This window comes from Rhineura floridana, chromosome 12, assembly GCF_030035675.1.
Source record: "Rhineura floridana isolate rRhiFlo1 chromosome 12, rRhiFlo1.hap2, whole genome shotgun sequence".
Lineage (NCBI taxonomy): Eukaryota > Metazoa > Chordata > Lepidosauria > Squamata > Rhineuridae > Rhineura > Rhineura floridana.
The window spans coordinates 28,589,582-28,598,791 of record NC_084491.1 but is presented as its reverse complement, the minus strand read 5'-3'; the positions used below and the strand labels follow the sequence as shown (position 1 = coordinate 28,598,791).

The 9,210-nt window shown below is 44.7% G+C and overlaps 1 long non-coding RNA gene across 2 annotated transcripts; it reads right to left on the bottom strand.

The window, feature by feature from the left end:
- Positions 1-1,344: 1,344 nt before the first annotated feature.
- LOC133368672 (uncharacterized) lies at positions 1,345-8,166 on the bottom strand. Of its 2 annotated transcripts, none has more exons than XR_009758726.1 (3): positions 8,081-8,166; positions 3,163-3,342; positions 1,345-1,733 (listed from the first exon to the last, which is right to left on the bottom strand). It is a non-coding gene; the product is annotated as an uncharacterized LOC133368672 (long non-coding RNA). The 2 variants fall into 2 exon arrangements; XR_009758725.1 differs by lacking the exon at positions 8,081-8,166 and adding an exon at positions 6,578-6,666.
- Between the last annotated feature and the right edge of the window lie 1,044 nt (positions 8,167-9,210).

Here is a 9,210-nt window from a genome sequence, read left to right as displayed (position 1 = left end):
AGAACATCTTTACAGGAAGGAATAGGCTAGTTCAGAAAGATGTAATGCTGGTAATGGCTTTTTGAGGCATACAATTGTGGGTGTGTCCTCTGGTGTCTTCTATTTGGTCAGAAATTATTGTTTGTATTAACTTTGGTTTGGAAAGATCCTTGATATTTGCAGATGTTCACACATATATGGGTTGTATCCAACTGATGGCTATTCAGAATAGATCCACTGAAATTCATGGAAAGTTAGCCATGCCTATTAATTTCAATGGGTCTGCTCTGAGGATGACTACTGTTGAATACAACCCTTTTAAATTATATTCCTGTGATGTGGAGACCAACAGATAGACAATGAAGGTGGATCCTATGAGCCCTTATGGTTACAGAGAGACTTGTACTTCAATGTTGGAAATATAAGCACTCATCATCCATTACTCAATGGGCTGAAGTTCTTACTACCCTTTCTACATTTCAACCTATTTGTTATCATTATCCATGTCATTTGGATATCTATTTGGACATGTTGTTGTTGTTGTTATATGCCTTCAAGTCGATTACGATTTATGGCGACCCTATGAATCCTTTGGATGTATTCATAGGGTTTCATGGTACGAGGTATTCAGAGGTGGTTTACCATTGCCTCCCTCTAAGCCTATAGCACCCAGTATTCCCAGGCTGTCTCCAAGTACTAACCAGGTCTGACTCTGCTTAGTTTCCAAGAACAGGTGAGATCAGGCTTGTTCAGGGTAGTATGGCCGTAGGTTTGGACATATGGACTGTTTATATTAATATAAATATTTAAATTAGGATTGATGGATGTTTCTTATTGTTAATGTGAGCTGACATGGCTTCTTTTGTTTTTCTTACTGCTATATTTGCAACAAAGAAAAATACTCTAAATATAGGGAAACATGAAGAGTCATTTGCTTCTTTCCAGAGTTTTAAAATGTTTAATACTGGAAACTTTTGTTTGGGAAAATGTCATAGCCTGGAAGCTCGTTAAAAGTATGTAGAAACTCCGGTAAGGTTTTTTCCATAGTAACTATTTCCCTATAGCTCTTTTGGGTCTGGATGTTGTTAGATTATTTACTCCTCCAAAGACTACATATTGGGGGACCCTCTAGACATCCTTTTTATTGTGCATTCTTGTTTATTTGTGGTCATGATGCTATCAGGGCAGTCACATGCAATCCCACTTTCAATACCGTTTGCAAATGCAAAATGTTTGGTACAGTCACACTGCTTCATTTCCAATCAGTGCGTGTCCCATAACTTCCTGCTGAAATCCCATAACTTTTAATACCACAAATATTCTGGTTTATTTTTGTACCACTTTTATTGCACTATAGCCCCTCCAGACAACAATAATGTGGTAGCGCTGGGGAAGCATCTCAAAACAAACTAAAGCAGGATAAATCCACCTCTAATGTGCTACTGCTTTGTCAAGAACACATTGCAGAATACCCCTGAAATAAAGCTCCAGTCTGGAGGGCCCCAACGATGAAGGCTCAGTTTGTTCTGTTCCATGGACATGAGAGAAAAAGAGATTTGAGGCCAATAATGCTCAAGAAGCACAATCCACCATTTGCTGAAGAACAGTTGAGTTGATTGGCAAGAAACCTCCAGAAATGTCTGGTAGAGCTGGAAGAGAGTCAGAATTATTTCTCATTGTGACTTTGCTTCATGGGAGGACCCAGTGGCAGATTAATTAGATGTCTAGTGAGAGGTCTCGGACTGGACGTGGAGCTGAGGAAAGAGAGGAGAGTTAATCACAAAGAAATTTGAAGGAGTGTAGACTGTTGTTAAATATGAAAGTGGGGCATAGGCTATTTCTATACCAAAGCATCAGTGTGACCATTAGGGATTCTTTTTTGTTTAGGAGTGGGAGTTGGAACCAGGTCAGTCCAGTCTTATTGTTTTAGCCAGTAACAACATACCATACAGTACACAATGACAATTACAGACCAGCCTATCACTTATTTAAACCAGAACATGTTCATTATCTCTACAGCACAATTTACAACATGATGATAAACATATTTAACATGAGGTTTTGCTGAAGTAAGGATGGGCAAATCTGACATGTTGGGTTTCTCTCCTTCTCAAATTTCAGTCTTCGGTTCTCCGCATTTCCACACCCCACTAGCTAAAACTGATCACCACACTGATCTTACTGAAAAGAAAATAAATTATTGCACTGGAGATATTGGTGGTAATGTTAAAAAAAACAGCAATGGATATTGATTTTTCAGACACTATCTGCTTTTGATTCAAGGCACACAAACTTTAGGTTTTTGGAAATGGCTGATTGACCAAAGCTATTGTGATTGTAAGTTACACATGAAATGTGCTTAGCCTGAATGTAGTGGCAGTGGTAGACTGGATGTGGGCCAAAAAACTGAGCTTGAAACCAGAAAGATGGAGGCCTGATGGATGGGTGGTTCCCATGTCCAGGAGACAGGTAAACTGCATGTTCTGGCTGAGGTTGTACTCCCTCTGAAGAAGCAAGTCTGCAGCTTGGAGGTACTCCTTGATCCATCTTTGTCGCTAGAGGCCCTAGTGACCTCTGTGGCTAGGAGTGCCTTCTACCACCTTTGGCTGGTACATAAGCTGCGACTGTTCCTGGTCCAGGATAATCTGACCACCATGATCCATGCATTAGTAACCTCCTTGATTGTTGTAACATGCTTTATGTGGGGTTGCCCTTGTATCTGGTCTGGAAGGTGCAACTATTGCAGAATGCAGTGGCCAGACTACTCACAGGAGCAGGACACGGGCAACATGCTACTCCGCTGCTGAGAGAACTTCACTGGTTACCAGTCGGTTACCAGGCCAAGTTCAACGTGTTAATTCACAAAGCCCTAAATCACTTGGGTCCAAAGTCCCTAAAGGTCTACCTGATTCTTTATGCTCTGCCTGAGTCACTGAGGTCTTCTGATGGGGCACTGTTGGTGGTCCCAAATGCCCTCGAGGTTTGGCTGGCCTTTACCAGGGGCCGAGCCTTTGGTGTAGGTGGTCCTGCCCTGTGGAACTCCTTGCCAATATTGGTATGGCAGCAGTCATCCCCTGATGTCTTTGATTTTTTCTTTGTAATAGTGAGTTTTTAGTCAGGAAATAATCAGTATTGTTAATTAAGATAAACATGCAGATGCTTTTGTTTGTCTTTTGCTCTTACCGTAACTTTCACACTCATGAACGCAATCATTCCTTTCATCAAAGTTATTATCATTGCCATAACAGCCACCATATATAAAGTCCTCACATCTCATAGTGTTTATGTTATAGTAATAGCGATGATGGATTGCTCTACACGGTCCTGGAAGCAGAGGGAGTTGACATTTTTCAGGCATAGTTGCTGGAGGGGAAGGAGATGAAGAAACAAAGACAAAATGACTCAGATAATCTCTCTCTCTCTCTTTTAAATAACATTATGGCACTTGAAAATAATGTCACTATTGTAAGCTTGCTAATCAATATGTACATCAAGTTTTTAAAATACTTCTGATTTGGGCTCATTAAGTTTGTTCCAAAGAGCTGGCTGTGCTTTTGAATAATAATTAGAACATGCCCAATAGCAGCTGGTGCTCCCTGGGTTGGGTGGTGCAGAAGACATGGTGGAGCCGGAGCCAGTGACAGCCGGTGTCACCCTCTGGACTGTAAGACAGCAGGCAGGAGGAGGCTGGCTGAGGGCAGACTGAAGTTGGTGAGGCAGTGGACTGGCCTCCACTGCCTTTGCCGCTGCATTGGACCTTTTAACACAAGGATGAGAAACATGTCACCCTCCAGTTGTTGCTGGCCTACAACTCCCATCACCCTCAACAAGCATGGCCAATCAGGGATGATAAGAGTTGTAGTTCAACATCATCTGGAAGGCCACAGCTTCCCCGGCCTTGTTTAAGCAATTGCTCGAATCTCAATACCGAAAAGAAAAAAAAATGCAGCTCAAAGCCTTCTTTTTTTTCATCTCTGAAAGCTGCATATTCTGTTCTCCAGCACAAGAAGACATGTCTCCTCTGAGGGCTTTTTGATTTTTAAGGAACAAACATTAAATTAGCTATTCCCGCCCCCATTCTCATAATTCAAGACATACCCCTTTCCTGTAGCAAGAGTCTTCTAACATGCTCCCTTGTCCTTTCCTGCGGATTAGAACCAATCAGAGTGAAAGGAAGTGAGTCAGTCACTGAGAAGCCACTCTTCTCAGTAGTTAGCACACTCTCCTTTCATGCTGAATAGCTCCTAGGGATGTCTGTTGTGGGAGAAGGTGTTAACAAGGGTTTCATTCTCAACCCAGCAGCAAAAAAAGGGAGTGCGTGGCTGTGACTATCATAAAGGGACCCTGCGCTTCTGAATTTGCCACTACGCTACTGGACGGGGAGCCACTGGTTCAGTCTCTGTTATCTCTAGGCAGCACTGGGCAAGACTCCTGCATGAAAACCTGGAGAGCTGCTGCAGGTCAGTGTAAACAATACTGAGCTAGATGGACCAATGGTCTGAGTCAGTGTAAGGCAGTGACACCCTCATAGCAACTGTTTCCACGGGGAACAGAGCATTGTGGGAAAGTGGAAAAGGGTTGACAATTGGAAACGGGCAGTTGGAGTGAGAATTGGAGCTGCTCTTTCGAATGTGAACTATTTCAGGAATTCTGTCAGTTGTGTGGATGTTCCCATCCTCGGGAATGGGATGCGTGAAAGGATAAATCAATTGGTACTGAATTTGCTGAGGAGGAAAGGCGGCATTGGTCAGACCACCTATGTGAGGTAATGATTCTTTACAACAGCAGCCTTCAGAGTTTGCACCTGCTTACCTGATGTTTGGGAGAAGGGAGAAACTACCTGCTGATATTGTTTCTTTGGAAAACACAAAGAGTCAATCAATCAATGGAAATCCTGATGACGGGATAAAGCACCATCACCAAAGGTTGCAAAGATTATATGAACAAGTCAGGATGAACAAAGACAGCGAGCAGGACAAACAGAAATGAAACAACGATGAAAGATTAGAGTTACCTGAAATAAAAGTGAGAGATGCCGTTTGTTGGGACTGAGGCAAGGGGGACTAAGCTGGAGAATTTACTGGAGACAGCGACTTGAACAAAGTGGTTAAGGTGTCATTTGAAAATGTGTCGGTTTTATGTAATAACCAATGACCAATGACTCTGGAGAAATGAAAGCCAGTGTGGTGTAGTGGTTAAGGTGGTGGACTATGACCTGGAAGACCAGGGTTCGAATTCCCACACAACCATGAAGCTCACTGGGTGACCTTGGGCCAGTCACTGCTTCTCAGCCTCAGGGGAGGCAATGGTAAACCCCTTCTGAATACCGCTTACCATGAAAACCCTATTCATAGGGTGGTCGTAAGTTGGGATTGACTTGAAGGCAGTCCATTTCCATTTTTTCTGGAGAAATAAGGAACACCGTACATAGGAATAGGCTGAAACTGTTCCCAAGAAAAGGGAAGGGAGGGGAATCAAAGGCAGTCTGCTGGGGAAGAGGATGGGGAGTGCCCTGTAAGTAACTCCAAGGAAGGGGAGAGAGGCAGGTCAGCATCATAGAACTGGTGGGAGAATCCTGTCAAGTGGACATTGTGGAATCTGCCGACTATGCATGGGGGTGTTCTACCTGGGTGAGGGTAGAACCTGAATCAAGGAAAATTGCACAAGAACGTGATTTGGAGAGCTGTGATTTGGTTGGGGAAGCAGGACAAGAGGTTGCTCAGCAGTGGAGTTTCACCCCAGCATCACAAATGCCGCGGGACAAGTGGATTTGTTTGAGACTAAATAAGGCAATGGCATCACATGGGTGGATTGCGGAAGGCTAGAATGGAACCCTGTGTGACAAGTGCAGAAAGATGAAAGATAGTTTGCAACCTATTTTACATTCAATGATTTCATGTTGCTGAAACTATTAAAATTCTGTGCTGCTATAATCATAGAGAAGAGTTACGTGGATGGGTGTGAAAGTCCAGGGATGGACTCATGAAAACTGGGGGAGTAACATGTCACCGTCATAGCAACAGTTGCCACGATGAGTAGAATGCTGGGGGGAAAGGGGGTTGACTGTTGAAAAAGAGCAATTGGGAGTGAAAGTTGGAGCTGCTCTGTGAGGACGGGATTGGAGAAGAAAAATCTAGGAAGGGAGATAGAGAGAGTCTCTGTGGGACAGAATGGCTATGAGGAGCAGGGGATCTGGAAGCCTGCAGTGCATGTATTAAGGAAGAGACCTATTCATCCCATTTACCCAGGCAACAGGCAGGGCCCTGCAGAAGGAGAGAGTCTAAGCAGCAGGACTTTATCCAGGACTGTTCCTTTTATGAGGCCCCAATATTTGTGAGGGGTTTGTTTAATAGTGAAGTAATTGTTTCTCTCTCTCTAAAAGTCTGAAGCGCTTGCCTGGGTTCAGCATACCCCTCCCAGATTCCCTGAGCCTTGGTCCCAGCAGCATCCTATGCTACTATGTTGCCATGAACACAGCTCAGTCCCTTTGCCTCCCCACCTATTCATACAGTATTTGCCCCCTCATTTGGAGAAAGGCGAGGGAGCAGCATACAGGAGGCCCATAATGGCCAGAGGATAACTGAACTGCAGCTCTTACCTGATATACTGTCAGAGGCAGCCAGTGGCTCAAACCAGGATGCGAGAAGTCCCAGGATGAGGATGGCAATGTGTCTGCACTGCATGGTGGCTGCTTAATGTGACCACCCGGTCATGAGCAAAGCTACTTTATACAGTTTTTTAAAACGGAAATGGATATGGATATTCAGGAAACCAGAACAGTTAACCATTAAGGAGGAACACTCTAGAGCTATCCAGATTAGTTCAAATTACATTTGTGTGCACCAGACCACAAGTTTGTGAAAGTTTGTAAACCAACCCCATTTCCTTGGAGACTCCTGAAGAGGTCCAGTCTTAGGTCCTGATCTTTTTCCGACTGTGCCAAGATGGGCTTCCAGATGTCCCTGAATTACATGGAATGTTCCTTATGCAAGAACATGGTGCCTACTTGAAATAAGACACAGCAGCTCCTCCAGGCTGAGTCTGGTCCTTGGCATTTTTCATTGGCTGCCATATTTAGAGTTCAACACCCCCTCCATTCCATCATGGAACACCATATAAATAAAGTCATTTTAATTCTTAACTGGACATTTGCATCAAACAGCACAATGCAGGGCAGGTATGTGGTTTTCCTCTTTCCCCTGGGACTGCTTGCACCCTTGTTGGAGTGGCGGAGTGCTCCTGGCTGGAACGTTGCAGGTAAGAGCCAGTTCTCCGACTAACCCAAGGTGGAAGCCTGCCGCCAGACTTCTAAGCAGCTGGTCAGGTGCTGTGACAATTCAGGATTTCCTTCAGGTGACCGAGCAGGCTGCTTTTGTGAACAGAAAGTGAATTGGTTGGATTCGGTGGCTTTCTTTGACCATTTAGGCCATGCTAAGTGCCAACAAATATGTGTATACATGCAAAATGGAGAAAGGGGACTAACCTGGAGAAGGGCCATGGTTCAGTGGTAGAGCACCACCTTTGCGTGCAGAAGGTCCCAGGTTCAATCCCTGGCATCTCCAAGTAGGGCTGGGGAAGAAACCTTATCTGAAATCCTGGACAGCTGCTGCCAGTGGTGAGTGTAAATGATGCTGAGCTAGACAACTCAGTACTAGGCAGCATCCTGTGTTTCTATCCAGAGGTTTAACTTTCCTGTTTACCTTTCTGTTATTTGTTTCTGTGTTTGATTGTCACACAGTTTTCCATGGGAACCTTGAGATATTATAGAATGAGCATGCGTCACAGGGTGGTGGTGGAGGTGTAACGGGTATCAGGAGTTGGCATCAGTGGTGTCATTAGGGCAGGACTTTCCGTGATGTAAGGCATATTACCATCTAAAGTGGTGGCGAGGGCATAAGAACATGAAGTCCAGAGTCTAAAATTACCAAGCTGCACCACTGCTTGGCATTGCCAGGTGCCTACCAAGGTCTATACCTCAGCAGAGGGCCCATTGCTGGTCCCCAGAGGCTTCTGGCCTTGCTTAACCTTGTCGTTGCTGCCTGTTCATCTGCCCTCTTCAAGCATGCAAAAAAGTGACCCAAGCAAGGAAATGGAGCATCACCTTCTCCTTCTTATAGACCAGGAATAGCTAACACGGTGCCCTCCAGACATCTTGGACTAGAACTCCTATCAGCCCCAGTAGGGTTGCCAGGCTCAGGGCCTGAGACTGATCCTGTATCTTTAAGAGAAGAGAGAATTCAGCCACGTGCAGGTGTTCTTGCAACTCTGTAATGGGAAAAACCACAAGGTTGAATTCTCCCTCCCCCCTGCACAACTTTTAAAGATACAGAAGACCTCTTGTTTGCCAGGCCCAATGGTGTCTCACCCAAAGGAGAACAAACCTGGCAGTACTTGGATACTTCTCACCATTTATGATAGTGGGGAGCATTCAACAATAATTAAATACCAAGAAAACGACTCTAGTAATAAGGAAGAGAGACAGCATAATGGCCACTAATGGAGACAGCTCAAGACTTCTTTCAAAACAAATCACACAGAAGTTTGTGCTTATTTAATGGCAACAAGAATTTGTTCACGGCAACAATTTAATGGCAACAAGAATTTGTGCACGGGGAAAAAATTATGTGGAACACTAACAGTGACAGATAGCAGGTTGATTTCCAGGCCTGGCCTCCAAGAGGTCTTCTGTATCTTTAAAAGTTGTGCAGGGGGAAGGGAGAATTGTGGTTTTTCCCATTACAGTGTTGCAAGAACACCTGCACTTGGTTGACTTGCTCTTCTCCTAAAGATACAGGATCAGTCTCAGGCCCTGAACCTGGCAACCCTAAGCCCCAGCCAACTTAGCCATTGGTCAGGGTTGATGGCAGATGTAGTCCACAACATCTGGAGGATGCCATGTTGACTACCCTGTTAAAGACAGTGGGTGGTATCCAGTGCTAGTCCTCCTCAGAGTAGACCCGTTGAAGTTAATGGACATGACTAACTTCGGTTCATTCATTTCATTGGGTCCACTCTGAGTAGGACTTAATTGACTACAACCCACTGGGCCCAGAGGGACTGGGCAAACAAATAAGCCGCAGTGACAATGGCGAAGAGGAAAGGCCCCACTCAGGAAAACGCCCTCCCCAAATCTGGATGCATAGGCACTTCCTGCATTCTAGTGCAGGGCTGGGGCACCTCAGACCCAGGTGCCAAATGTGGCTTCGGGACTCTTCACACAGGCCAACAGTC